At 44.5% G+C, this 26,359-nt stretch overlaps 2 long non-coding RNA genes across 4 annotated transcripts in view; both read left to right on the top strand.

The window, feature by feature from the left end:
* Positions 1–12,196, top strand: part of LOC139749214 (uncharacterized) — a 228,308-nt gene extending 216,112 nt beyond the window's left edge. For both annotated transcript variants that reach the window (XR_011712928.1, XR_011712929.1), the window contains one exon: positions 12,061–12,196. This is a non-coding gene — a long non-coding RNA (uncharacterized lncRNA). The remainder of the gene's footprint in view (positions 1–12,060) is intronic.
* A 266-nt stretch (positions 12,197–12,462) lies between these two features.
* The window catches only part of LOC139749212 (uncharacterized), a 251,539-nt gene continuing 237,642 nt past the window's right edge, over positions 12,463–26,359 (top strand). Inside the window, exon 1 of one of the 2 annotated variants that reach the window (XR_011712925.1) lies at positions 12,463–12,521. This is a non-coding gene — a long non-coding RNA (uncharacterized lncRNA). Of the gene's footprint in view, positions 12,522–20,678; positions 20,819–26,359 lie in introns of those variants that run through there. The other variant, XR_011712926.1, reaches the window with a different exon arrangement.

Genomic DNA, 26,359 nt, shown 5'->3' with positions numbered 1-26,359 from the left:
GGCTCACTTTAAAAGACAAGATTTTCACTTTAATTCGTAAATACTTTCCCTTGTCTTCTCTTTTAACCCTTTCATTAACCTCTCTACATTTCAATTAAGACCCGGCCTTGGTGTGGACTTTTGTCCGTGGCTGGAGCCTACAACGTCAAATGAAAGAGAAGAAAAGTCTATAGGAGTTTAGTTACACATTACTTCCTCTCCCTGAGTCCGTGTTGTCTTTCACTTTGGACATTTTTCCTCAGTGATTAATAATCCACCTGTGTGTGTGTGTGTGTGTGTGTGTGTGTGTGTGTGAGCTGCTGGCATACAGCGGGTGTGTGTGTGTGTGTTTATAATTGCCTTACACTCTTCTTTGAACATATATATATATATATATATATATATATATATATATATATATATATATATATATATATACACACACACATACATACATACACGTTTTCCTTACCCATTCTTTCTTCCTTGTTTTCACAAGTGCTACTTAACCTTCTCCTGGCGGAGATTCCCGTTTTCTCCCGACCGTTCAAGAGGCCCATTTACGAAGATTGTGTCGGTCCCGCCCAGCCCCACACACACACACACACCCACACACACACCCGTGTCCCCCAGACACTCTGATTTAGGGTATCCCTTCCCTCATCTTTTCTCTCCCCCACATCAGAGCTGCATTTTGGCGGCTCTTCATTTTTTTGGGGGAGTGGGGTGGTTGGGCTGGGGGCTGGGGTGAGGTTGGGCGGGTTGGGAGGGTACCATAAGCTAAGGCGAGGTGTCATTGGCCCTGGCGGTGTCACGTAATGGGCACTCTTACCCGGACCAGGAGGAACGTGCCAACAGGCGAAGCCACTTAAGTGTGCGAGTCGAAGCTGGCCGCTAAAAACATTGACCCATAACAGTTTGGGGTCGTATATTTCCCCCCCCCCCCTTTTGTTGTTTGTTGTTGTTTGTTGGTGTTTATCCTCGTATTATAATGGTTGGGTGTGTGTGGGTGATCGCTTCACCAGGACAGTATACCAAGATTTTGCTATCGGGGCTTCGATGACGACTTGATATAGAGCGAAAGAAACGCTTTTTAGAGTCGAATGATATACTGTGGTATTAGTTTTTTCCTTTAAAAAGGATTAGGAATTTCGTGTCGTTGTTCCAGTGGTGGCAGATGTTGTTCCAGTGGTGGCAGGCGGTGTTCCAGTGGTGGCAGATGTTGTTCCAGTGGTGGCAGGCGTGCCAGACGCAGATGCCGGAGGACAGCAACGCGTTCCATGATGAGCAGCTGTCTGACCTTTCCAGGCGGTGCTGTTCCGTCATCCGGACTCGAGACGGAATTAGATTTGCCTCTTCATCTGTGAGGGCCAACGTTGTGTGTGAGGTGGACCGGCCAACCAGCCACGCTCTAGGTGGAGGGTGAGACAGATGTATATGACGCTAGATTGTGATATATATATATATATATATATATATATATATATATATATATATATATATATATATATATATATATATATATATATATATTCCTATGAGTCCACGGGGAAAATGAAACACGATAAGTTCCCAAGTGCACTTTCGTGTAATAATCACATCATCAGGGGAGACACAAGAGAGAAATATAACAGTTGGTATACATCGAAGAGACGAAGCTAGGACGCCATTTGGTAAACACATTTTATCAAAAATAAAGTTATTTAATTTGTATAGACCATCACTAATATTAAGATTATAATTCTTTGTGTATTTGATGATAGAAGATTCGATGATATTTCTCGTGGTACTGGAGTTAGAGTTAATGACTGAGATGGCATTACTCCAGTCAATACAATAATCATAGTTTAATCACGTGTATGCATATGTGTGTATGTTGAGACATTTTCTTTATGTGTCCTCTCTTATATTCCCCTTCTCTTCACTCGTCTTCTGAATACGGGAATGAGGAGAAATTATACCCACATAGATTACATACAGTAATACAACGTGTTAGACTAACTCCCCGACTGAATATATGAATTAATCACAAAGGTCTCAAACCAATAGCTCAAGCCTGTGTGATTAATCAGCCCGTGTTATGACGATCCAATTTCTTTACTCCACTGTTACCTATGATTAATCTTTGCCTTTTGAGGATTCAAACAACCCCTGATTCGATGTCATTCTCCGATGATTTCATTATCCAGTAATTTATCGTTTCTTTTCTTTTTTTTTTCCTTGTGGATAAGCCATTTACATCTCTCGTTACCCCTCCCAAACACACAGGCGCTTGAGCGTACAGAGGATGGTGGTCGGGAGTTTGGGCCATTATACGCGTGGAAGAAAAACAATTAAATGTTAATTCACACCAGCCCGCTAGACCTGTTCATTGGGAATTTCGCTGTGCACTTTTATTTTGAGAGAGAGGATGGGCAAGTAATAAAAAGATCGACGCTTTATACGTTTATATATATATATATATATATATATATATATATATATATATATATATATATATATATATATATATATATATATCATGACTTTTCAGTCTTCTCTCAGAAAGAAAGTGTACAGAGAAAATGCCTATTAACAAATCTATCGGGCAGGTGTGAATTACCATTTAATTGTTTTTCTAAAACGTGTATAATGGCCCTTGACCTTTGACCTAACACCTCCGTCCGCTCAAGCACAGGTGTGTTTGTGAGGGTAACGTTAACTGTGAATAGCTCCTATTTTCCGTACTTTATCGCCATTTTCCCGCGTTAGAGAGGTAGCGCCAGAAACTGACCAAGAAAGGCCACGTCCGCTCACGTCCACGCTCCGTCTATCACGTATAGTGCACTGAAACCAGGTCCACATATGCACAACCGGGCCCCACAGGTGGAAAGAGAGAGTTAAAGATGTTTTGAAGGTTTGAGGTCTGAGCATGCAGGAGGGTGTGAGGCGTAGAAGGGATAGAGTGAATTGGAGCACCATCAGAGACTACATGATGACAACAGACTGAACCATGGGATAATATATATATATATATATATATATATATATATATATATATATATATATATATATACATCAAAATTTACTCGTGGGCGTTGAGGATTCGAACCCAGTTCTGCCGCGTGGTGGGCCGATACGTCGAACCCTCGACCCCCATAAGTAAGTCGTTATCATATTTTCTGTGTCCAGCATATGTCGTGTATATATATATATATATATATATATATATATATATATATATATATATATATATATATATATATATAATATGAGAGGAGGTTAGGTTAGATTAGATTTGGTGGATAGATCACGTGAGGTTTGATTTAGATATAAAAATGTAGGATTTCATGTTGAAATTTCGTATGAGATGCGCCACCTTCTTTCACAACATCACAAAAAAAAAGAAATCCACCTTACCCTTGGCCTTGGTGAGGGGCGCGTCCTTCACACGCTCCGCGGGAACCTCGCTCCCGTTTTCTATCCCCATTTTCTCGGGGACGCACATCTCGGGTCATACCTCACCATTTGTCTCGCCAAACACCGGCCCCTTTTTACCGTTAAATCTCGTTTATTTGTGGCAGGTTTACAGCGCCGGACAGACTCGTCTGGTAGCGCCCCCCGCCCCCTCGCCCCTTCCCCACAAGACAGGAACCAACCACCCTCCCTTCCTCTCCCTGGTTCCCTTGAACTCTCACGCGCAGGGATGGGATGACACGATGCCTTTGTCTTGTTGATCCATTGCCTTAATCAGTCACTATTATGCATTCTGCTGCGAGGCGGGTGGGGGAGAGAGGAGGTATTCTCCCAGAGAGGGAGGATAGAGAGAGGGGGAGAGAGGAGGTATTCTCCCAGGGAGGGAGGATAGAGAGGGGGAGAGAGAGAGGAGGTATTCTCCCAGGGAGGGAGGATAGAGAGAGGGAGAGAGAGGAGGTATTCTCCCAGGGAGGGAGGATAGAGAGAGGGAGAGAGAGGAGGTATTCTCCCAGGGAGGGAGGATAGAGAGAGGGGGAGAGAGGAGGTATTCTCCCAGGGAGGGAGGATAGAGAGAGGGAGAGAGAGGAGGTATTCTCCCAGGGAGGGAGGATAGAGAGAGGGGGAGAGAGAGAGGAGGTATTCTCCCAGGGAGGGAGGATAGAGAGAGGGAGAGAGAGGAGGTATTCTCCCAGGGAGGGAGGATAGAGAGAGGGAGAGAGAGGAGGTATTCTCCCAGGGAGGGAGGATAGAGAGAGGGGGAGAGAGGAGGTATTCTCCCAGGGAGGGAGGATAGAGAGGGGGAGAGAGAGAGGAGGTATTCTCCCAGGGAGGGAGGATAGAGAGGGGGAGAGAGAGAGGAGGTATTCTCCCAGGGAGGGAGGATAGAGAGAGGGAGAGAGAGGAGGTATTCTCCCAGGGAGGGAGGATAGAGAGAGGGAGAGAGAGGAGGTATTCTCCCAGGGAGGGAGGATAGAGAGGGGGAGAGAGAGAGGAGGTATTCTCCCAGGGAGGGAGGATAGAGAGGGGGAGAGAGAGGAGGTATTCTCCCAGGGAGGGAGGATAGAGAGGGGGAGAGAGAGAGGAGGTATTCTCCCAGGGAGGGAGGATAGAGAGGGGGAGAGAGAGAGGAGGTATTCTCCCAGGGAGGGAGGATAGAGAGAGGGAGAGAGAGGAGGTATTCTCCCAGGGAGGGAGGATAGAGAGAGGGGGAGAGAGAGAGGTATTCTCCCAGGGAGGGAGGATAGAGAGAGGGGGAGAGAGGAGGTATTCTCCCAGGGAGGGAGGATAGAGAGAGGGAGAGAGAGAGGTATTCTCCCAGGGAGGGAGGATAGAGAGAGGGGGAGAGAGGAGGTATTCTCCCAGGGAGGGAGGATAGAGAGAGGGGGAGAGAGGAGGTATTCTCCCAGGGAGGGAGGATAGAGAGAGGGGGAGAGAGAGGTATTCTCCCAGGGAGGGAGGATAGAGAGAGGGGGAGAGAGAGGAGGTATTCTCCCAGGGAGGGAGGATAGAGAGAGGGAGAGAGGAGGTATTCTCCCAGGGAGGGAGGATAGAGAGGGGGAGAGAGAGGTATTCTCCCAGGGAGGGAGGATAGAGAGAGGGGGAGAGAGAGGAGGTATTCTCCCAGGGAGGGAGGATAGAGAGAGGGAGAGAGGAGGTATTCTCCCAGGGAGGGAGGATATGCATTTGGAGCAGCAGCTTGGCTCTGCAAATGGCTCTGGTTACAGTTACATGAGCGCAACTTTTTTTCTTTTTTTCTCTTTTTTTTTTTCGCCCGACGTCAAAATGTTTCAGGTATGAATGGGACCAGATACAGTCGTTGTATGAGGCAGGAATTGTATTATGTGAGATCAAAATGTTTCAGTATGAATGGGACATGATACAGTAGTTGTATGAGGCAGTAATTGTATTATGTGGGGTCAGAATGTTTCAGTATGAATGGTGCATGATACAGTAGTTGTATGAGACAGTAATTGTATTATGTGGGGTCAAAATGTTTCAGTATGAATGGGACATGATACAGTAGTTGTATGAGGCAATAATTGTATTATGTGTGACGTCAAAATGTTTCAGTATGAATGGGACATGATACAGTAGTTGTATGAGACTAACTGTATTATGTGACGTCAAAATGTTTCAGTATGAATGGGACGTGATACAGTAGTTGTATGAGACTAACTGTATTATGTGACGTCAAAATGTTTCAGTATGAATGGTGCATGATACAGTCGTTGTATGAGACTAACTGTATTGTGTGGGGGTCATCCTTGCGTCCGGTTGTGGGCGAGGTCATCCGGAGACAGTCGGGTCAAGGAGGGCGGGTCATGCTGACCCCTTGTGCCAACCTCGCCTCTCACTAATTACGTTAAGACCCCCTTCCATGTTTCCTCAGATTCTGTTGACATAATTCCTATTGAATCTTCGTCTTCTCGCTCTGTGACTAGCCCTCTGAAGATGTCATACAGGCAAAGCGCTCAGGATTTTCGTGTTATCCTTATCCCAGTGATGTTTATGTATATGTGTGTGTGTGTGTGTTAGTTTGGTGGATGACTGTGTACACGTGTGTGTTTGTGAGAGAGAGAGAGAGAGAGAGAGAGAGAGAGAGAGAGAGAGAGAGAGAGAGAGAGAGAGAGAGAGAGAGAGAGAGAGAGAGAGCTTGTGTGGTTGCCTGGACTAAGGCCATCGTGAAGGAGAAACAACAGAAGCCAGTACTGTACAGACCGGGATCGTGATAAACAGTTGGGGTCGACTGATTTATTTTTGTTTCTTTTCTCTTCTTTTTGTCCCCGTGACGAGATATTATGAAGACTTGAGAAAACAAAGATACACACACACTCTCTCTCTCTCTCTCTCTCTCTCTCTCTCTCTCTCTCTCTCTCTCTCTCTCTCTCTCTCTCTCTCTCTCGGATAAGATAGCAATCCATCAGGTAGAATTCTACATCTTAAGCTCTCTCTCTCTCTCTCTCTCTCTCTCTCTCTCTCTCTCTCTCTCTCTCTCTCTCTCTCTCTCTCTCTCTCTCCTTCACCAAAAAAGAAAAAGCAAGCAAGAGAGAAATAAAGAAAAAGAAGTTGAAAATGGCCGGGGGGGACCAAGTCTTCCAGGAATGTCATCCAGGAAGATCAAGAGCAAGAGAAAGAAGGTAATCTAAGAACCATCTTGGGATGTATTAAGGGAATCACCGTCATCTGTTGCCACAACAGCTGTCGATCTCCTCCCGCAGCAGCTGTCGACTTGTCGATCTCTTCCCGCAACAGCTGTCGACTTGTCGATCTCTTCCCGCAGCAGCTGTCGACTTGTTGTTTCCACAACAGCTGTTTATCTGTTTCCACAACTGTTGTCAGTCTGTGTCCACAACAGGTTTCTACCTGTACCCACAACAGCTGTCTGCCCGTTACCACAACAGGTGTCTACCTGTTACCAGAACAGCTGTTCTACCCGTTACCACAACAGCTGTCTACCCGTTACCCCAACAGCAGCAGCAGCAGCAGTTCACCCGTTGCCACAACTGCTGTCAAACAAGAACAACAACAAGAAAATACACGACAGGAAAGTTATCTGCGTTGGACTTACATACGTAGAGTCAAAATAGCTTCGTGCTGGTCCGTGCGAAACCAACTGGTGGTCAGAAAACGAAAGAGAGAGAAAAAAAAAAGGAAAAAAACATTTTCGTGCAGATACCATCATTTGTAGGGGGGGGGGGGGGATTTACGACAGGTTGTGGGGATGAGAGGGGGATGTTAGTGATGTGGGTGGTTGGGTGGGGAGTGAGGGGAGTGAGAGATGAACATGCTAGAGTGATTGGGTGGCTTGGGGAGGGAGGGAGGGAGGGGAGGAGGAAGATCAAACGTGAAGGGAGGAGGATTGGAGGTAAGCTGGATAGGAAGAGGGGGATTGGAGGTAAGCTGGATAGGAAGAGGGGGATTGGAGGTGAGGAATGCTAGGGAGGAAGGGATTGGAGCTGAGGGATGCTAGGAAGGAGAGGGATTGGAGCTGAGGGATATTAGTAAGGATTGGACTTGAGAGAATGCTAGGGAGGAGGTGGGATTGGAGGTGAGGGATGTCAGAGAGAAGGCGATTGGACCTGAGGGAAACCAAAGAGAAAGGGATTGGACCTGATGGATTCCAGAAAGATTGGGGAAAGGACTTACGTATCACCATGAGCAGAGAGAAGACAGGAGAGTCTGCACCGAAAGGAAAACCCCATCTGGCTTTTCTGAAGTCATGGCGGGTGTTCTTGACACAGATGTACCAGAGAGAAACAAGAGAGAGAGAGAGAAAGAAAAATATTCTGAATGGAATAAACAAGTGTGGGGAGGGGAAGAGAACAGTTTGATGGTTAGAGAGAGAAACAAATTACGGAAATGAAAGGTTACAGATGATGATGATGAGAGAGAGAGAGAGAGAGAGAGAGAGAGAGAGAGAGAGAGAGAGAGAGAGAGAGAGAGAGAGAGAGACTATGAAACGTTTGTTTGAAAACTCATCTCGAATTTTCAGACCGTGAGCCGAATTACCACGAAACAAACATATGTGTGTGACGATTCGAAACAATTGAAAATCGAGTGTGTGTGTGTATATAATAAAAAAAAAAGAATGAATGTTGGTAGGTCATATAGAGGACACACACACACATATACACACAACAGCTGGTCTACATCAGTTTGGATCCGTAAAATATTCTATCCTTTTTGCTCTCTCTCCATTTTGAGCGTGACCTGTGCGACCATATCCCATGAATCACTTTGAAAGAAGAAAATGCATCCTGCCTTTTTGACACGCTTGTAAAGCCTCACTCTATGTTTCGACTGAGTTAAAAAGTTGATTGAAACCTTATGATTACACGTACATTAGACAATGGAGTACAGATGCTAGCATCTATAACGTGTTTTTTTCTAAAAAAAAACTTTTCATTGTCTTTCTGCCACATTTGTGACACACGAGTAGATAGATTTCATCAGTTAGAATGAACATGCAGCGAGGCTTTCGTTCAGTGGCCTCTGGCGAAGATTGCTCGACACAGTCGACAGACAGATGGTCGTTTGCTCACTGAGAAGACGAAGGAATGCTCCCTTTCCGTCATCATAAACGTGGTTGAAAAAAAAAAAAATTATCCTAAAGAAGAATACGATGCAGTAAGTCATCTTACCAGACCAGGCTCGGCCATGCGTATGGTCGGGTTGGGATTGTGTTGAAAAGGTTACCAAGTTGCTTTTAAAGTTACAGAATATGTTTAGGAAAGGAAAAAAAAAAAAGATTTCTTGTGAAAATCAAATATATTTACGGTTGAATTGGAGATGTCAAGGAGAGTCTTTGCTTTGTGATCCATTTCTCCTATGTTTTTAAGGGGACTGCATTTTTTCTTTATATTTTGTAAGGTGTTTAGGCCAGACCACCTCGTTCGGACCAAGGGGGTCTGTGTGGTCTGTATGTCTTATGTAACTCTGTATAACACTGATTGGAAAGTTTAGAAATCTCGAAGACGTACATTTAAGAAGTCCATCCTAATGTTGACGAAAAGAATATTGGATTATAAATCAGTGTTTGTGTGACACTTGGCGCTTTGAGAACGTGTGTGGGAACGGATACGAGAGGACAACTGTGTAATGGTTCTTGAGTGTGTTGTGGGAGAGGGCATTACGCACGGTAAGAGGCGAGGTGGAGTGTTATAGGCGCACTGCTGAACCATGTCAGGACGGAATGAACGTTACTAGATCTTTCATATGCAGAGGAGATGCCTTGCTATTCGCTGAAGCAGACAAACTATGAAGAGTTCAGTAGAACGGTAAATCGTTTAAATACGACGTGTAGGTAGAAGTCATCCGATGTAAATGAGAGGTAGAAAAAAAAAAAGTAAGGTTATTTTTCTTCGTGGTGTCATGTTAGTTTGAATGAGGCGAATTAAAAGATCAGGAATTCTGATTAGGTAGGAGTTATGATCTGTAAAGATGGTCACTGGAATATTGAGGCCGGAAGCGCACACTGATGCAGAGGAGAAGAATCAGAGGAGAGTCATGCAAGAGAGAAGAATTGGGGGTGAATTGAGAGCTCCGACGAATGGAAGGAATACACACGTAGAGTGAGCGAAACACTTGCTTGATGGAGAAGAGTGTCCTCGAACCCTGATATAAGAATAAGACTTCTTAGTGCTCCGAAGTTCTTAATAAATGAGGGTAAGACGAGTTAGATAGTAACAATCTAAATACCATTCCTGGAATTTTGAAAACACACAGAATCAGAAATGAGGTCGGAAGGATATGTGATGAGGAAGTAGAATCGAGAGAAGGTAATGCCGAAAGCTTTCTATGATGGTATGGAAGCGCGTACTGGAGGATTAGATGGTAGGTTGATGAAGGCGAGGATGCGTTATGGTTGCATAGCTGGAGGCCCCGAGGAGGAGAGGTAGACTTGCGGGAGGTGTGGACACATCCTGGGAGTGAACAGTTCACAGCTGACAGTCCAGAGTGTTTCAGGATAGGTTGCCGGAGATAAACGGCGTTCATCGTGTGCAGCAGATGTGGCGTTATGTACTTAAAGGTGGAGACTCGAAGCGTCCCAATGGTCTGTTTGTGTCTGAATTCCTTGTACTCCTTTTGTGTTCTATGTATGAGGATGAGGACGCTGGTCGAACTGGATGGAGATGTTGAAAAAAAGAAAGAGCTTTTGTTAAACGCTGGTCGTACTCGATGGAAAGGTTAAAAAAAAAAGCTTTTGTTAAACGCTGGTCGTACTGGATGGAAAGGTTGAAAAAAAGAGCTTTTGTTAAACTCTGGTCGTACTCGATGGAAAGGTCAAAAAGAGCATTTGTTAAACGCTGGTCGTACTCGATGAAAAGGTCAAAAAGAGCATTTGTTTAACGCTGGTCGTACTCGATGGAAAGGTTAAAAAGAGCTTTTGTTAAACGCTGGACGCACTTGATGGAAAGGTCAAAAAGAGCTTTTGTTAAGGTGGGAGACTATATCTTATCTTTAAGCTCGCTGGTCTTAAGATGATACAGTAAGAGGTGTAAACACGTGAACCACTTCATCTAGATGGGAGTGTGGAGTCGAGATTACACCGTGAAGAGTTTACCATGGATCGATCAGGTCAGGTGAGAGAGAGAGAGAGAGAGAGAGAGAGAGAGAGAGAGAGAGAGAGAGAGAGCGAGGTGTCGCTCCCGTAGTTTGAAGCCATTTTCTTCCACCGATACCTTTAGGGAAGCGGGTTGAGACGCCAGCTCCGCGCCTCCTCCCTCCCTCCCTCCCCAAGAGACAGCAGGAGTGAGGAACGAGACAGTTTATTTGCCGAGTCTTCAAGCGCCTACGTCACCTCAAGTAATGCGTTCCACTGGGCCAGCCGTCTTGCGCCTCCCGCTGGAATGGCTTGTATTTTTGCCTCCAGCAAGACGTCCTGGAGCCTCCTCGAAGGCAGAAGAGGGTGCAGGCTGGGTAGACCTCGCCTCTCTGAAGCACTTTAAAAGAGAGGGTCGACCATGTCCCGAAAAATTTTTTTGAGATTGTGAATTGGATCAGCTTTCAAAAATTCACTTAAAGATATTTTTCATTCTTTTTATAGATTTTTTTTTTTTATTATGCTTTTGTCTCTATATTCTTGCTATGTTGAGCAAGTCGTCTTCGCTGTAGCTTTTGTTATATTTTGTAGATTTTCGCCCTGTGTTGTGTCCCGGTGTTCTGCTGGCTAGTTTCAGTGCGTTCAACGCCGCCCTCCCAGCACAATTTCGCGTAGCTTTCGTGAAGCTCCGATTGGCCAGTTGGCCATTACAGGGGAATAGCGGCATCCAAAGTGAAAGAGACAAATTGAAAGTTTACTTAAAAGACCCCTTGGGGGATGCCAAAGTCCAATAGAGTGACATGGCGGCATCCAAAAAAAAGAAAAGAAATACTTACGTAGATAAGATGATAACACACTTAACATTTTCTTGTGTCGAAATCTCAGTGTTTATATCAACATTGCTTGATGAGTGATTAATGAGGACCTCGCCGAATGTGAGTGAAGCTAATATGAATATCAGTGAGTGGATTAATGTTATTATTATCATTATTATTATTATTTTTATTATTATTATTATTATTATTATTATTATTATTATTATCATTACTATTATTATCATTATTATTTGTATTGTAGGGGAAAAAGGTGGACTCCTTTAGGGAGAAAAGTACTTCGACGAAATTGTACTCCGATATTTCAGCCTCGCCGAAGGTGACTTTTTCACTCGCGGCGTTACCACAAGCCGGCAGAGTCCGGTAACCCCTTAGAGAGCGAATATTATTACATCAGTGTGTTTTTCTCTGGAGTTCTTAAGATGGTAATGGGACTTTCTTCTTCTTCTTCTTCTTCTTCTTCTTCTTCTTCTTCTTCTCCTTCTCCTTCTCCTTCTCCTTCTCCTCCTCCTCCTCCTCCTCCTCCTCCTCCTCCTTTTGAGGAGGGGCTGCTTTTGTTTACAGAAGAACCAAAAACATAACATGACACTGCGGAAAAATAAAGGAAACCACAGATATTCCGTTGTTCAATCATGAACCCCACAATAACCAGCTGACAGTTCCATAATGTGGAGAAAGTCTGTAAATCCACAATATGTCCTGAGAAATGATGACCAGCGTTTAATGCTCAGAAATTGTTCTTCCTTCCAGTTTCCACGCGAAGGAATCCTCTTTGTCGTTTACCAGAAGACCTTGACAAACCGATTCAGTGAGGGAATATCGAGAGAGAGAGAGACCCCACCATTCCATGAGGCAACAGGTGAAAGGACAAAACTTTTTGGGATCTGGAAGATCCGCCAGAAGGTATGAGAGAGAGTTTGTGTCAGAATACTGTAAGGTAGAGATTGATCTTCGGCAGGACTAGATAGATATTCCGGAGATCTTCGACGCAGGATCTGCCAGAAGGTATGAGAGAGAGTTTTGTGTCAGAATATTGTGAGGTAGAGATTGATCTTCGGCAGGACTAGATAGATATTCCGGAGATCTTCGACGCAGGATCTGCCAGAAGGTATGAGAGAGAGTTTTGTGTCAGAATATTGTGAAGTAGAGATTGATCTTCGGCAGGACTAGATAGATATTCCGGAGATCTTCGACGCAGGATCCGCCAGAAGGTATGAGAGAGAGTTTGTGTCAGAATATTGTGAGGTAGAGATTGATCTTCGGCAGGACTAGATAGATATTCCGGAGATCTTCGACGCAGGATCTGCCAGAAGGTATGAGAGAGTTTGTGTCAGAATATTGTGAGGTAGAGATTCCTTGCTTACTGACAACTGACGCAGACCGAAGATCCAGACCTGATGACTTTCAAGATGTCTTCTGGCGTGAAGTTAAGTTCATGATGGTTCCTGGTACTTAGGTTCATGACGGTTCTGTACCCAGGGGCTTCCCGTAAGAGACGGAGGAAGTGATATACCATTCCCATGACACATTGAATGATTGGAATAAATGTGACGAAACGTTAAAACTCCAGCCAACAGTTCCGGGTCGGTGTTACTCAAGATTTGCCGTTCCAACCCACCGTCCGCGAGCAGCTGTCATATGACATCGAGTCATGAGTCTTTTAAAAGGTATGACAAGTTATGAGTCGATATGTGCCGCATGACACCCGATCGTGAGTCGTGTGTGTGTATGTGTGTGTGTGTGTGTGTACACAGGAGTAAACACATGGTACATTAGTACAAGGTTAAGAGACGCGGCAACACGAGTGTAAATCTGTTTTCTCCGTAACGCGCAAATAATAATGACAAACGCCTGTGTACACAAAAAGGATACAGTAAACACACAAACAGGTAATGCACACAAACACATAACACACACACACACACACACACACACACACACACACACACACACACACACACACACACACACACCTGCACACGACTGAGTGAAGTAGGTATACAAGAGACGAAAAGAAAACTTAGCCTTGTATTTTTTTTTTTTTTTGTGTGTGTGTGTGCCTCTGTGTTTGTTTTCTCTGGGGAGAAAAACGAGAAAGAGAGAAAGAGAGAAAAAAAAAGAGAGGAGGGAGGTGGTGGTGGTGGTGGTGGAGGGCCTTTGAGGAGAAGCCATTTGTGTGGTGTGTGGAGCGAGGCGAACGACACTCGGGGGAGGAGAGGTGGGGAGATGTGCAGTGTGGGGAGAGAAAACGCCACTGGGCCTACAGGAAAAGCGGGAGGAAAAAACTAAAAGATTGGGTCAAAACAGACGTTCTACGTTTGGCTGCTGTACCGTCCGCACGACGTGGGAGAGGTGTGAGGTACGCTGGTGTGCCGTAGGCGAGGTGGGAGAGGTGTGAGGTACGCTAGTGTACCGTAGACGAGACATGAGGAGGTGTGAGGTACGCTGGTGTACCGTAGACGAGACGTGAGGTGTGTGAGGCACGCTGGTGTACAGTAGACGAGGTGGGAGAGGTGTGAGGTACGCTGGTGTACCGTAGACGAGACATGAGGAGGTGTGAGGTACGCTGGTGTACCGTAGACGAGACGTGAGGTGGTGTGTTGGTGTAGTACGGTACACCAGTGTACCGTAGACGTAACATGGGAGGACGGTATACAGGACATGGAGAAGTGTGTGGTACATTGTATGTACCTTGGGTGAACCACTGGGGTTGTATGGTGCATTAGTTTACCGTAAACTGCACACTGGGAGAGATGTAGAGTTTGTTTGTCTAACCTGAACAAAAACACCAAAAAAAAAAGCTAACAACAACCCCGCGACACACAATTAGATTCTTTCTCCCTCCTTAATGTATTTTTTGGGTTTACAGTAAATACGTTTCATCCGAGCCTAAAGAAACCCGGATTGAAGTGTGAGTAAAGAGAGAAGGGAGTGAAACAGCGCGGGGGAAATAGCCGAAAATACTGTGTTTTCTCGCTCGCTGCTGCAAATTCAGAACAGACGAAAGGGTTTAAAAGAGAGGGGTGTGAGTCGGTTTACACACAACAGCTGAATAAGACTAGATTATAAAACAATAAACGTTGTTTAGTTTATATAAGTGAATCACGTGATTTTAGAGGTATGAAAGGTGGGTATGTGAACAGATTTCTTCACTTGTAAAGAATTGGCCTGATGGTAATTAACAAGTGAACTGTGATGATGGGGGAAGAAAATAAGTTTAAGACCCAATGGGGATTAATCGAAAGCCAACTTGATGGTTTCCAAGACTTGATACGCCTTAGGGCGCGGTATAGCCGGAGAGGAAGATCCCCCAACTCCCACTGAGAATGAACTGGGGGGGGCAGCTTAATCGAAGTGTTCTGCTTAGGCTGTGAGGGTATCATACACCTATGTGAGGAAATTGCCTACACTCACATCCACACCAGAAGACATACGGATGAGGAGAATCAGGGCACCTGATGGAGGAGGATGGACTGGAGGATGAGACAGAAGACAGAAGGAGGAGTTGCTGGAAGAGTGAGAGATTTAGAAGGGTACTCACCTTAGCATTGGAGCGTCTGTGTATCAGGTCGAGGGAGAAGGGAGAGGTTACGGTGAGCGAGTCAGGTTCTCGAATGAGGATTGACAGGAGGATGAAATAATGAGTGTTGGCCGAGATCTCTTGTTGGGACGAGACAAAGGCGCCAGGTCGAGAAATGCGTCCCTGAGATAGGGGGGTTGTGTGTGGCATTGCGAGGAGACACTGGATACAAGACGGATCCAAACTAGTCGACAACAAGCTCCGAGGGGCGATGTTCAGGAGGGTGGAACACGAAACGGCAAGAGAGAGAGAGAGAGAGAGAGAGAGAGAGAGAGAGAGAGAGAGAGAGAGAGAGAGAGAGAGAAATGTGAGGATATTTGTGTTGGACACGATCGTTCATGTTGACTCTCGTTGGCAGGGGAAGGGATCGAGTTTATCTCTGGAGGAAGGATATTGTATACCAGAAGTCCCTTTTTGGTGGGGTGAGCGATGGAGACGAGGAATATTCTCGGTGACAAAACGATCCAAAGGATCGAAGAACTGTTGTACTAACTAGAGGATTCAGTCGACTGATTTATGATTATGTCACTCAAAAAAAAGGAAAGATGGCAGCATGTATGTGTGTTCAGACAGACGGAAAGAGAGGGTAGGATATGACGCTTATCTTTTAAGGTGTTCTCTGAGCAAGACAGGGTGAGGGAAGAGGTGAGGAAACATTTCCATAGGGAACATTTCCATAGGGAGATAAGAAGTGGAGGAGGGGTGAAGAGGACCGAGTTGAATTATCTGTTCAGTAGATGTGAGAAGCAAAGAGACTGGGTCTCGTAAATGTAGATCTCGATCCACTTGCATGGAGGGAAAGAATCACACCCACACCCACACACACACACACACACACACACACACACACACACACACACACACTAGGTGACGCGTGTTGAGACAGCAGATCTCTCAACAATATTTTGTCCTCATTTTAAACCTGATCTTTCCCTGTCCCCACCAGAAGTGTGAACTGGCTTTTACTGGCAGAGGCGAGATGAGCATGTAAGTGTGTGTGTGTGTGTGTGTGACAACACGCTGAGAAATCCCCCCCCCCCCCTCTCTCTCTCTCTCTCTCTCTCTCTCTCTCTCTCTCTCTCTCTCTCTCTCTCTCTCTCTCTCTCTCTCTCTCTCTCTCTCTCCCCTCCCCCCCAGGACATAAAGGAGGGATGGTGGAGCAAAGTGGTCTGGAATTACCACTTAGGAAAAAAATGTCTGGAAACTGATGTAGGCGTGAGTGAAGGGAAGACACGGCAGATGCACACAGTGAAAAGGGGGGTTTTCCTTTATGCTTCTCATCTGGGGAAACGAGGAAAAGCTTCAGGGAAAATGTATGGTTAGAGGGAGGGGGTTGGGTCTGGTGGAGGATAGAAATATTTTAAAGTGGTCCTGAGGCAAGTAGGAATACATTATTAGGAGAGAAGAATTATTTTTTTTTTTTTTCATAAGGGTTTTATGGCGTAAGAATCTTGTAGAATAGAGATGGAGGGAAATGCTTGAGGAACTTTTAAGAAAGGGAACGAGAAAGAAAGAAGACACTTATGAGAATTCTAAAGTGGACCTTCTTTAGTAAAGTCAAGTTGTTGTTGGAGTAGGGAAGGAAGATACTGGAGGATGGAAGCCAGAGTCTGGAGGGCAAGTCCTGGAAGATGGTAGCAAGATTCTGGAAGACGGTAGCACGATCCTGGAAGATCGTGGCATGATCCTGGAATATGGTAGCAAGATCTTGGAATATGGTAGCAAGATCCTGGAAGATCGTGGCAAGATCATGGAAGATGGTAGCAAGATCCCGGAGGATGGAAGCAAGATCCTAGAAGATGGTAGCACGATCCTGGATGATGGTAGCAAGATCCTGGAGGATGGTAGCAAGGTCCTGGAAAATGGTAACAAGATCCCGGAGGATGGAAGCAAGATCCTGGAAGATGGTAACAAGATCCCGTAGGACGGTAGCAAGATCCTGGAAAATGGTAACAAGATCCTGGAGGATGGTAGCAAGGTCCTGAAGGATGGAAGCAAGATCCTGGAAGATGGTAGCAAGATCCTGGAAGATGGTAGCAAGATCCTGGAAGATGGTAGCAAGATCCTGGAAGATGGTAGCAAGATCATGAAGGATGGTAGCAAGATCCTGGAAGATGGTAGCAAGATCCTGGAAGAAGGTAACAAGATCCTGGAAGATGGAAGCAAGATCCTGGAACAGTTCCGCATGTTTGTTGGGCATTGGATGATGAGGCAGCGGCCCTACACAAGAAAGAAGTGACTCTTGGTCATGTAAAGCGACACAACCTGGGAGAGAAAAAAAATAATGATACTTCGCGAACGTAAAAGTAACAGGCCTTAAAAAAGAAAAAAAAAAAGTTTGAAGTATCTGCGGAAAAAGTAACTTTGTCGGAACTCGGAGAAAAAAAAGACTCGGGGACAGAGACATGTTCAGAGGCGCATGTCATCTCCTCCCCAAGGTGTGGTTGCTCGTCTTTCATGCCTTTGTACCCTAGGGGGTCGTTCCGTCGTGCTCGAGGATCGCACCTGCATGTTCAAGGGTCGTACCGTGTTTCTCAGGGGTTGCATCGTCGTGCTCAAGGGTCGCATCGCTGTGTTCCAAGGATCAACCCCTCCCTGTTCCTAAAGTGTCGTACCGTCGTGTTCAAGGGTCGCACCCTCGTCGTACGTGCCACGTAACGACAAACACCAAACTCTACGCTAAGCAGCCATAACCTAACCTAACCTACTAGGTCCTCAAGATGAATAGGATCGACCTTATCTGAACCGGATCTGTACATCTTGGAGAAAGACAAAGGCGATGCCGAAGACGAAAATCTCCAAGGACAGCGTCAGGTGTCGTAACAAGGACAGCGTCGGATGTCGTAATCTTGCAGTGCTGTTGTTCTCCAGTCTGTATCATCACTCCTCCACCCCACTCCAATATGGCGATCGGATCACTCTATATGCTGAAGAATCTCAAACATTGGCACGTTGCCATACCCTTGGCACTCGTGTGTGGGTGTGGGTGGGTGTGGGTCCCATTGATTGGATATCTCGATAGTTTGCGATCGCATCAATGGCCCTAGCTCTGTCCCACGCCGTCCACGCCTTCTGCAGACAGCAGATGAGGTTGGAGGTGGAATGGACAGGTACATAAAGGAGCAGAAAAGAAATCAGACAGCAGTAGACTCTCTTGCAGAATCCCTTCGAGGCTGTCTGTCATAGTGGAAGAGTTCAGGGTCGTGAGGGACTGGTGTAGTTACAGTGGAACAGAAGACCTGTGGAGAAATGCTTCCTGGTGAATCATTCTATTTGTTAACAATCCCGTTGAAGAAAAAAAATTGATTTGTTTCATTCAAAGGAAAATTAGAATTTCCCCACAACTTTGTATCCATCATAACTAGTGAAATTATAAAGATCTCTCCTTATGTAGTGGATTAGATCGAAATTGTCAAGGTCTTTTATGATATTTCTAACTGCCAGTATCAAAGCATTTTTAAAGTTAATACATATAGCATTTTTACTTTTAAATCTTACCCTCATATATCAGCAAAGTTAATAAAATCCAATCACCAATATATTGAGCTTGTCACCTGCTTATGTTTTGTAAACGAAATTTAACGAAAAGTTTCTTATAACATCAGGGAATCGTAACTACCAGCGACGGATTGAAAAAAAGAAAAAGTTATCCCTACCCATATGACTGTTTTCAACGATGAAAAAAGGATATCTTCATTTTGTATTGATAGTATTCCTTCGTTTAGTGTAGACGCACACCAATAGATGGCGTCACTTACCTCTCGACGTGAGGCTGGCGTAACGAGAATGCACCGCAGTTGCGCTTCTTGGACCCAAAGCTTCTCGAGAATTGAGACCATGTATTTAATCTCGTGTTACATACAGTACAGATGCGGTGTCCGGTCAGAGATGCGCTTCTTACGTCTTCTTTTTCTTGTTTAGTGGAGTGTCCTCCGTCACTTACTCTCCCGTTGTGAGCTCCAGATTCTTCTGGTTCTTGTGAGGTGTTTTACGTCAATATACCTTCCCGGTGTGAGGTGCAAGTCGTCCTGGATGTGTACATGACCTGGATCACTCCTTCGTATCTACGGACCCGAGGTGAGGTTCGTTTGTTTACATCGTTATCAGCTGTTCGACCTCGTAGTCAGCACAGATGTAGTGGGTAAAGGGGGAATATTCAAGCGTCTTGTATAATTGTTGAACATTATTATCGGCCGTTATTTTCGTATAGATAGGATTGTGTTTGTGTGTGTGTGTGTGTTGCATGATAACCATGATTCGTTGCAGAGTGAGAACGATTCAGTTCCTTTACGACAGCGGATCCAAACATTTTTCGGTTGATGCATTCCTTAACCTCAGAGTGAGTCATTACGTCGATTTCTCTCCATGGTGAATCTTTGTCTCATATTAGGAAAGATTTGTTTATTTAGTTCAGTGTTGATCAATCTATAGATGAAATGATGAAGCTCTGAGGTTCCGTAAGGAAACCAGTCCTGTAGCTCTACCTTCCGTTCCTCGAGATAAATGATTCGTAGCCCGTGATGAGGCTTCACATACCTCATGATGAGGCTTCACATACCCCATGGTGAGGCTTCACATATCTCATGGTGAGGCTTCACATATCTCATGGTGAGGCTTCACATACCTCATGGTGAAGCTTCACATACCTCATGATGAGGCTTCACATACCCCATGTTGAGGCTTCACATATCTCATGATGAGGCTTCACATACCCCATGATGAGGCTTCACATACCCCATGATGAGGCTTCACATACCCCATGATGGGGCTTCACATATCCCATGATGAGGCTTCACATATCTCATGATGAGGCTTCACATATCTCATGATGAGGCTTCACATATCTCATGGTGAGGCTTCACATATCTCATGGTGAGGCTTCACATATTCATGATGAGGCTTCACATATCTCATGGTGAGGCTTCACATACCTCATGGTGAAGCTTCACATACCTCATGATGAGGCTTCACATACCGTAACGTGTGTTATTCCGTCGTGTTTGCAGGTGTTCGAATCCCCTCGCAAAAGTTGTCTGGCTCAGGTCTCATTCCCATCGAATCTTCTCAAACGTTCTACGACGTTTTTTCTGAAGCGAAACGTTTGTCAGTTAATAATATATTTACTCTGCCGTTGTACTTAATGGGAATTTGTAATTATGAAAATGTTTAGAGACAAACCCAGACGTAAAGCAAGTGCTTATGGTCGTGTTAACATGAACGTAGCTGTAAGTGTATCGCCACAGCTACTATTAAACTTAACAATACTTACAATATAAGTACAATGCGGTCAAACCAAATTGAACGTAAGAATAAGCTATCCCAGTTGGTGAATTATCATATCACTTCAGGGATTTGAATTCAGATCAGTAAATAAAGAAAAAAAAAAGACGTGTATTTTACATTTATCTCAGCGTCTTGTTCTGTCGAATACAGACCTTAATGGCACCCACCCACCCCTCCACCAACCTGGTGATGTTTATGACATGGTTTTACCATCTATAATCATCGATAAATGGAATGTTACTTAGTCAATTGTTGAATCATTTCTATCCATACATACAGGCCCGATTTCACTGCATGTCAGTGCGTGTTGGAAAAGTAAATATATAGCGATTCAAAGTAGAAATAGAGATGTAGTAACTACTGTGTCAATGGGTGGTTAAGTGCTTGTTTGGTAGTCGTTAGTAATGGCATCGACACGTCTGTTGTGGGAGGAGGGTGTGTGTGTTGGGTGGCAGGAGGTGGGCTGGCCGGCTTCCGCTAGTCGACCACTAGGCTTAGTGTGAGGAACAGCTGTGTGTGTGGGAATGCCCCGGGCTGGCCTCCGACCTGCATCCAACCCAGGTGTTATATACCCTGTTCATTGGAGCGTTCTCCATGGCTAGTCATTCTCCAGTGTTGGTTCATCCATAGTGTTCTGCGTTTAAGGTGAGCTATATATATATATATATATATATATATATATATATATATATATATATATATATATATATATATATATATATATTAATCTTCGTCCTTAGCATTTACTATTAACCTCATGATGGTGTTGTATGTTACTGGTGAAATACAGTAGGAATAGGTTCACGTTAACTGTTATACGATGCAAATTGCATTGCCTCACGGTAGGGTGAGAAAAATAAAATCGACAGGGTGTGTTGGATGTGTTTTGTGTCAAAAGGGGAAAAAAAAAGATTATGTTAATGAGGTTTCTGGAACGGAGCAAAGACATGGTGGTTAGTCATTGTTTGCTTGTCTTGTTACAGTAGATCTCGTTGTTGTTGTTGTTCGGGGGGTGGGGGGGTATGGGCAGAAGGGGGGTTAGTAAGGGGGGCGGGTTGTTCGGGTGTGAGGGGGGCCAATGGGGGGTTAATAGATGTTCTCCATATGCAAATTGACTCTGGCGTTCCAGTGTGACGTACCCCCAGGGTGATACATGATCACATGACGTACATTTATAAAAGTTGTTTTCGTTGTAATTGGTCAAGGGTTGTAACGTAACCAGATTTCCAGTTGTTAGCTCCTGTGCTTTCCGAAGTTTCAAACGAATCGCCATCGTCTCGCCAAATTAGAGAACCATCTTTTTGTAACTTGTATCTTTCACTCCTGTAATCAGCGTAATGACGTAGTTACAGTTTACGTCGTATTACGGCTCAGCCTGATAACTTATTACCTTTATCGGTCGTCACATTTATTCCAGGATGGGTGCTTTATGTGGACTTTCAACAGGAAAAGAAAAAAAAGTTAAAGATGTAAGAAAATAGTGTAAGTGTGTATGTTCTCTCGTAACATTTCGAATGTGATCGAATCCTCTTAAATGAATCTTTCGCAGGTTCGGTCGTGTTCGATCCGTCTCGAAGCGTAGAAACGAATCTTTTTTTTATCTTTACCAGGGTTATTTACAGTGTTGTGAGGTTATTTACAGTGTTGTAAATCGGGAATGGTAATTTCGTTATCTGTGACGGATTAAGGAGTCACGGCAGACGTAGCCGTAATAATTCTTGAGATAGCGTCGCCATCAGATACGACTGACGTACAGTCAGTGTGCACACTAGTTACGTTAGCAACAACAACGACGACCACAACATGTGTAGCAGTCGTTAAGGCTCAACTGTCATTCGTCGTTACTTCTGTAGTTGACGTGATGCTCCTGATATCACTTATTATTACTACTACTTGTTACTACCACTATTACTAGTACTGCTACTACTTGTTACTGCTTCTACTACTAGTTACTACCACTATTACTACTACTACTACTTGTTACTACTACTGTTACTGCTACTACTACTAGTTACTACCACTATTACTACTACTACTACTACTACTACTTGTTACTACTACTATTACTGCTACTACTACTACTATTACTACTACTATTACTACTACTGCTACTAGTCCTACTACTACTTGTTACTATTACTACTGCTACTTGCTGCTACTACTACTATTACAACTACTACTACTACTACTACTACTACTACTACTACTTGTTGCTATTGCTACTACTACTACTTATACCTCTATTTGTTGCTACTGCTGCTACATTATTGTACTTGTTGTTACTGCTGCTGCATTATTGCTGATACTACTACTACTACTGCTAGCACAACTACCACCACCACTACTACTACTACTACTACTACTACTACTACTACTACTACTAACACAGCTACCACTACTACTACTACTAGCACAACTACCACTACTACTGCTACTACTGTAGCTACTCCTCTCCCACTACTATTGTTCCTGATGCTGTCGCTCTGGTACGATTGGTTGTCGCTGCTGTGTTGTGTGTGTGTGTGTGAGTCGCCAGCTCTTATAGAAAAGGGAGAGAGAGAAACAGGAGTGTGGTCTAAGATATGGTAATCCATCCCTGAGGTTTTGTGTTCGACATGTTTTCTCTCTTCTACCCTGAAAAGCCAATTTAATTACACGTTTTTACATATATATTTTGGCTGTATTTTGATCGCTTCCAATCAATTCTATAGCTTCAGTGTCTCGGAAAATGCATCTAAGTTTATCAAATCACAAAGTGGGTGTTAATCAATGATGTTGATCACCTAATTTAACCAGAGCAAGTGTGTTTGTCTCGAGGGCTAACCGTTAAGGCGTATTTCTGTACGCCGTTGCGTAGATGATATCTATACCATCGAGAGAGAGAGAGAGAGAGAGAGAGAGAGAGAGAGAGAGAGAGAGAGAGAGAGAGAGAGAGTGTGTGTATGAAGAGCTTGGATTGCAAATGGGCCACAGTGCTTTACTGTGAGAGTTTGGTATGTCATCATGTCTTTGCTGGAGGAGGGGTCTTTGAGGCCTTTAATTACGATTGAGAGAGAGGAGGAGGAGGAGAGAGGGTCGGTAGTGTAATTCTGTTTTGATAAACCCCGGTCACAAACGGACCACTTGCATGTTAAGCCCTTTGAGTAAGAATGGTACAGTGCAGCGGCGGGACGTGAGAGTACAATACAACGGTACGTAATTGTACAGTACAACTGCACGTAATTGTACAGAACAACTGTACGACTATTGGGTTGGAAGGCCTGTCTTTGGACCTGATCTCGTGTTAGATGAGAGTATTACATTCAGGGATTCAGACTGGCTGGGAACATGACGTGATGTGTGTGGTTAAGAGGATCGCTGGTCCTGTGTGCTCGGGCAGGGGTCATTTTAGTCGAAGTATCGATCGCCTGTGATCCATTTGAAGTGATCATACAACTAGGAGAAGACAACAAAGGCCACCACATTCGTTCACACTCAGTCTCTAGCTGTCATGTGTAATGCACCGAAACCACAGCTACCTTTCCACATCCAGGCACCACAAAACTTTCCATGGCTTAACCCCTAGACGCTTCACATGACCTGGTTCAATCTATTAGACAGCACGTCGACCCCGGTATACCACATCGTTCCAATTCACTATTCCTTGCACGCCTTCACCCTCCTGCATGTTTAGGCCCCGATCGCTCAAAGTCTTTTTCACTCCATCCTTCCACCTCCAATTTGGTCTCCCACTTCTCGTTTCTTCCACCTCTGACACATATATCCTCTTTGTCAATCTTTCCTCACTCATTCTCTACCCTCTTCTGCTCTCTCAACCACACTCTTGTTATTACCACACATCTCTCTTACCCTTTCATTACTTACTCGATCAAACCACCTCACACCACATATTGTCCTCAAACATTTCCAAGACATCCACCCTTCTCCGCACAATCCTATCCATAGCCCACGCCTTGCAACCACAATATAACATTGATGGAACCACTATTCCTGCAAACATACCAATTTTGCTTTCCTAGATAATGTTCTCGCCTTCCACACATTCTTCAACGCTCCCAGAACCTTCGCCCCCTCCCCCTCTCCCACCCTGTGACTCACTTCCGCTTCCATGGTTCCATCCGCTGTTAAATCCACTCCCAGATATCTGAAACACTTCACTTCCTTCAGTTTTTCTCCATTCAAACTTACCTCCCAATTATATATATATATATATATATATATATATATATATATATATATATATATATATATATATATATATATATATATAAGCTTATACAAAATATGTTGTAATAAAAAGTATGAATAAAACATATTTCTGTAATCACAGTGAGATCCTTGTATTCATTCAAATTTTGTAAGAGTAATTGAAAGCGTAGGAGAAAAAAAAAACGGGATTTGCTTTTCGAAAACGAAAGTCCTAATTGAGGTCAATCCTCGAATGAAATGAATGAAAAGGGCTGAAAGAATGAATAGAAAATGAAATGAAAGAAGGAAGATGATTCGTGATAATTGAAAAAAGAGTTTTGTGGGAAGTAGACAACCTGGCGTTATGAAATACAGTCAGATCGGAGATCTTTGGAAAGACACGAAGGGCTTAGAGAAGGTTTCCCAAGCTTGACGCTACATTACTAGATGAAGTCTGCGAGGGAGGGAGGACTCTCCTTCCATCCTCCCTGGATCCCGTGTCTTTATTTTTCTCTATAGGATGGTTAGGGAGGAGGAGGAGGAGGAAGAAGAGGTGGGGACGAGGGAAGGGATGGCATGATGTGGAAGAGGAGACCTGAAGTGTGTACAAATGTATGGTTTGTGTTACTTGATGAATGTGAGGGGATTATCTGGAAGCCTTTTTTTTTTTAGTGCCTTGTTTAATGTACCTTCGGCAACCTAGGTGTGTGTGTGTGTGTATATGTGTATGTTTGTGTGTGTGTGTGTGTGTGCGTGTGTGTCCGTGTGTGTGTGTGTGTGTGGGTTCAAAATGCCAAGTTAAACATCGTTCATGGTGTACATCGCTGGATGACTTGGAGGCTCCCTTAGCACTTTGAGGCTTCGAGGGAGCCAAGGGGGGTGTTCCATGGTCGAGCTGTTGTTGTCCAGACCTGGGATTTGTAGGTGGATTGTACCACCGCTGTCTTCTAGTCTCTGCTGTACTTTCTGGGCTGCTTCACCTACGTATGAACCGACTGGTTTAATCTCCGTTCATTCCTTGCCGTTCTGCTTCACCTACGTATGAACCGACTGGTTTAATCTCCGTTCGTTCGTTGCTGTTCTGCTTCACCTACGTATGAACCGACTGGTTTAATCTCCGTTCGTTCGTTGCTGTTCTGCTTCACCTACGTATGAACCGACTGGTTTCATCTCTGTTCGTTCGTTGCCGTTCTGCGCCGCGTGGTTTCTGGATTTAAGGGAATTCATCACTTGTGGCGAATCGTGGAGCCTTGTTTTATATCCTCCGTGACTTCGCCCTTCGTGATTTTGAGGCCAGGAACGTTGGTGTGTAGGTTAGGACATGTATATATAGTATCGTAGGGTTGAGTTGGCGTGATTTTTTGGTGGTCTGGAAGGCGCCCGAATCTGCATAGATTTGCATATAGTTGAGTTGTATTTCTTATCTCCCCTATAGTGAATGTGTTGTTGTTGTTACCTCTCTGTTCATTTGAAGGTTGTGAAAGTCTGGTTGTCTCTTGATGGGATGTTCCCGGGGAGTGAATAGTTCGTCACTACTTACAATTGTAAGTGGCATGAGGTGTTCGACCCTGCTTACAATTGTCAGTGGCATGAGTTGTTCGAGACTACTTACAGCTGTCAGTGGCATGAGTTGTACGACACCACTTACTGCTACTGTTTTCGAGTGGCGTCACCAGCATGGAGGATGTCCACTGGTCATGGCCTCGTCCGGTGGCCAGGGTCGTGGGAGGAGGGAGGGAGATGGTGGGGGGAACGTCAACCTTGTGTAAAGTCATGAAGAATGTTGGTGATGAGGACGTGGGGTGAGGAGGGAGGAGGAGGGGAATTGGGTGTCGTCACAGAGTTGATGACGAGCTGTAACAACGCGCGCCTCTCTCTCTCTCTCTCTCTCTCTCTCTCTCTCTCTCTCTCTCTCTCTCTCTCTCTCTCTCTCTCTCTCTCTCTCTCTCTCACCCAGTGAAATATCAGGAGGGGGAAAAATGTAAAAGCTCTTGTCTC

This window comes from Panulirus ornatus, chromosome 6, assembly GCF_036320965.1.
Source record: "Panulirus ornatus isolate Po-2019 chromosome 6, ASM3632096v1, whole genome shotgun sequence".
Classification (NCBI taxonomy): domain Eukaryota; kingdom Metazoa; phylum Arthropoda; class Malacostraca; order Decapoda; family Palinuridae; genus Panulirus; species Panulirus ornatus.
Note: the sequence above shows the minus strand (reverse complement) of the source record. Positions and strands in the feature narration are given on the sequence as shown.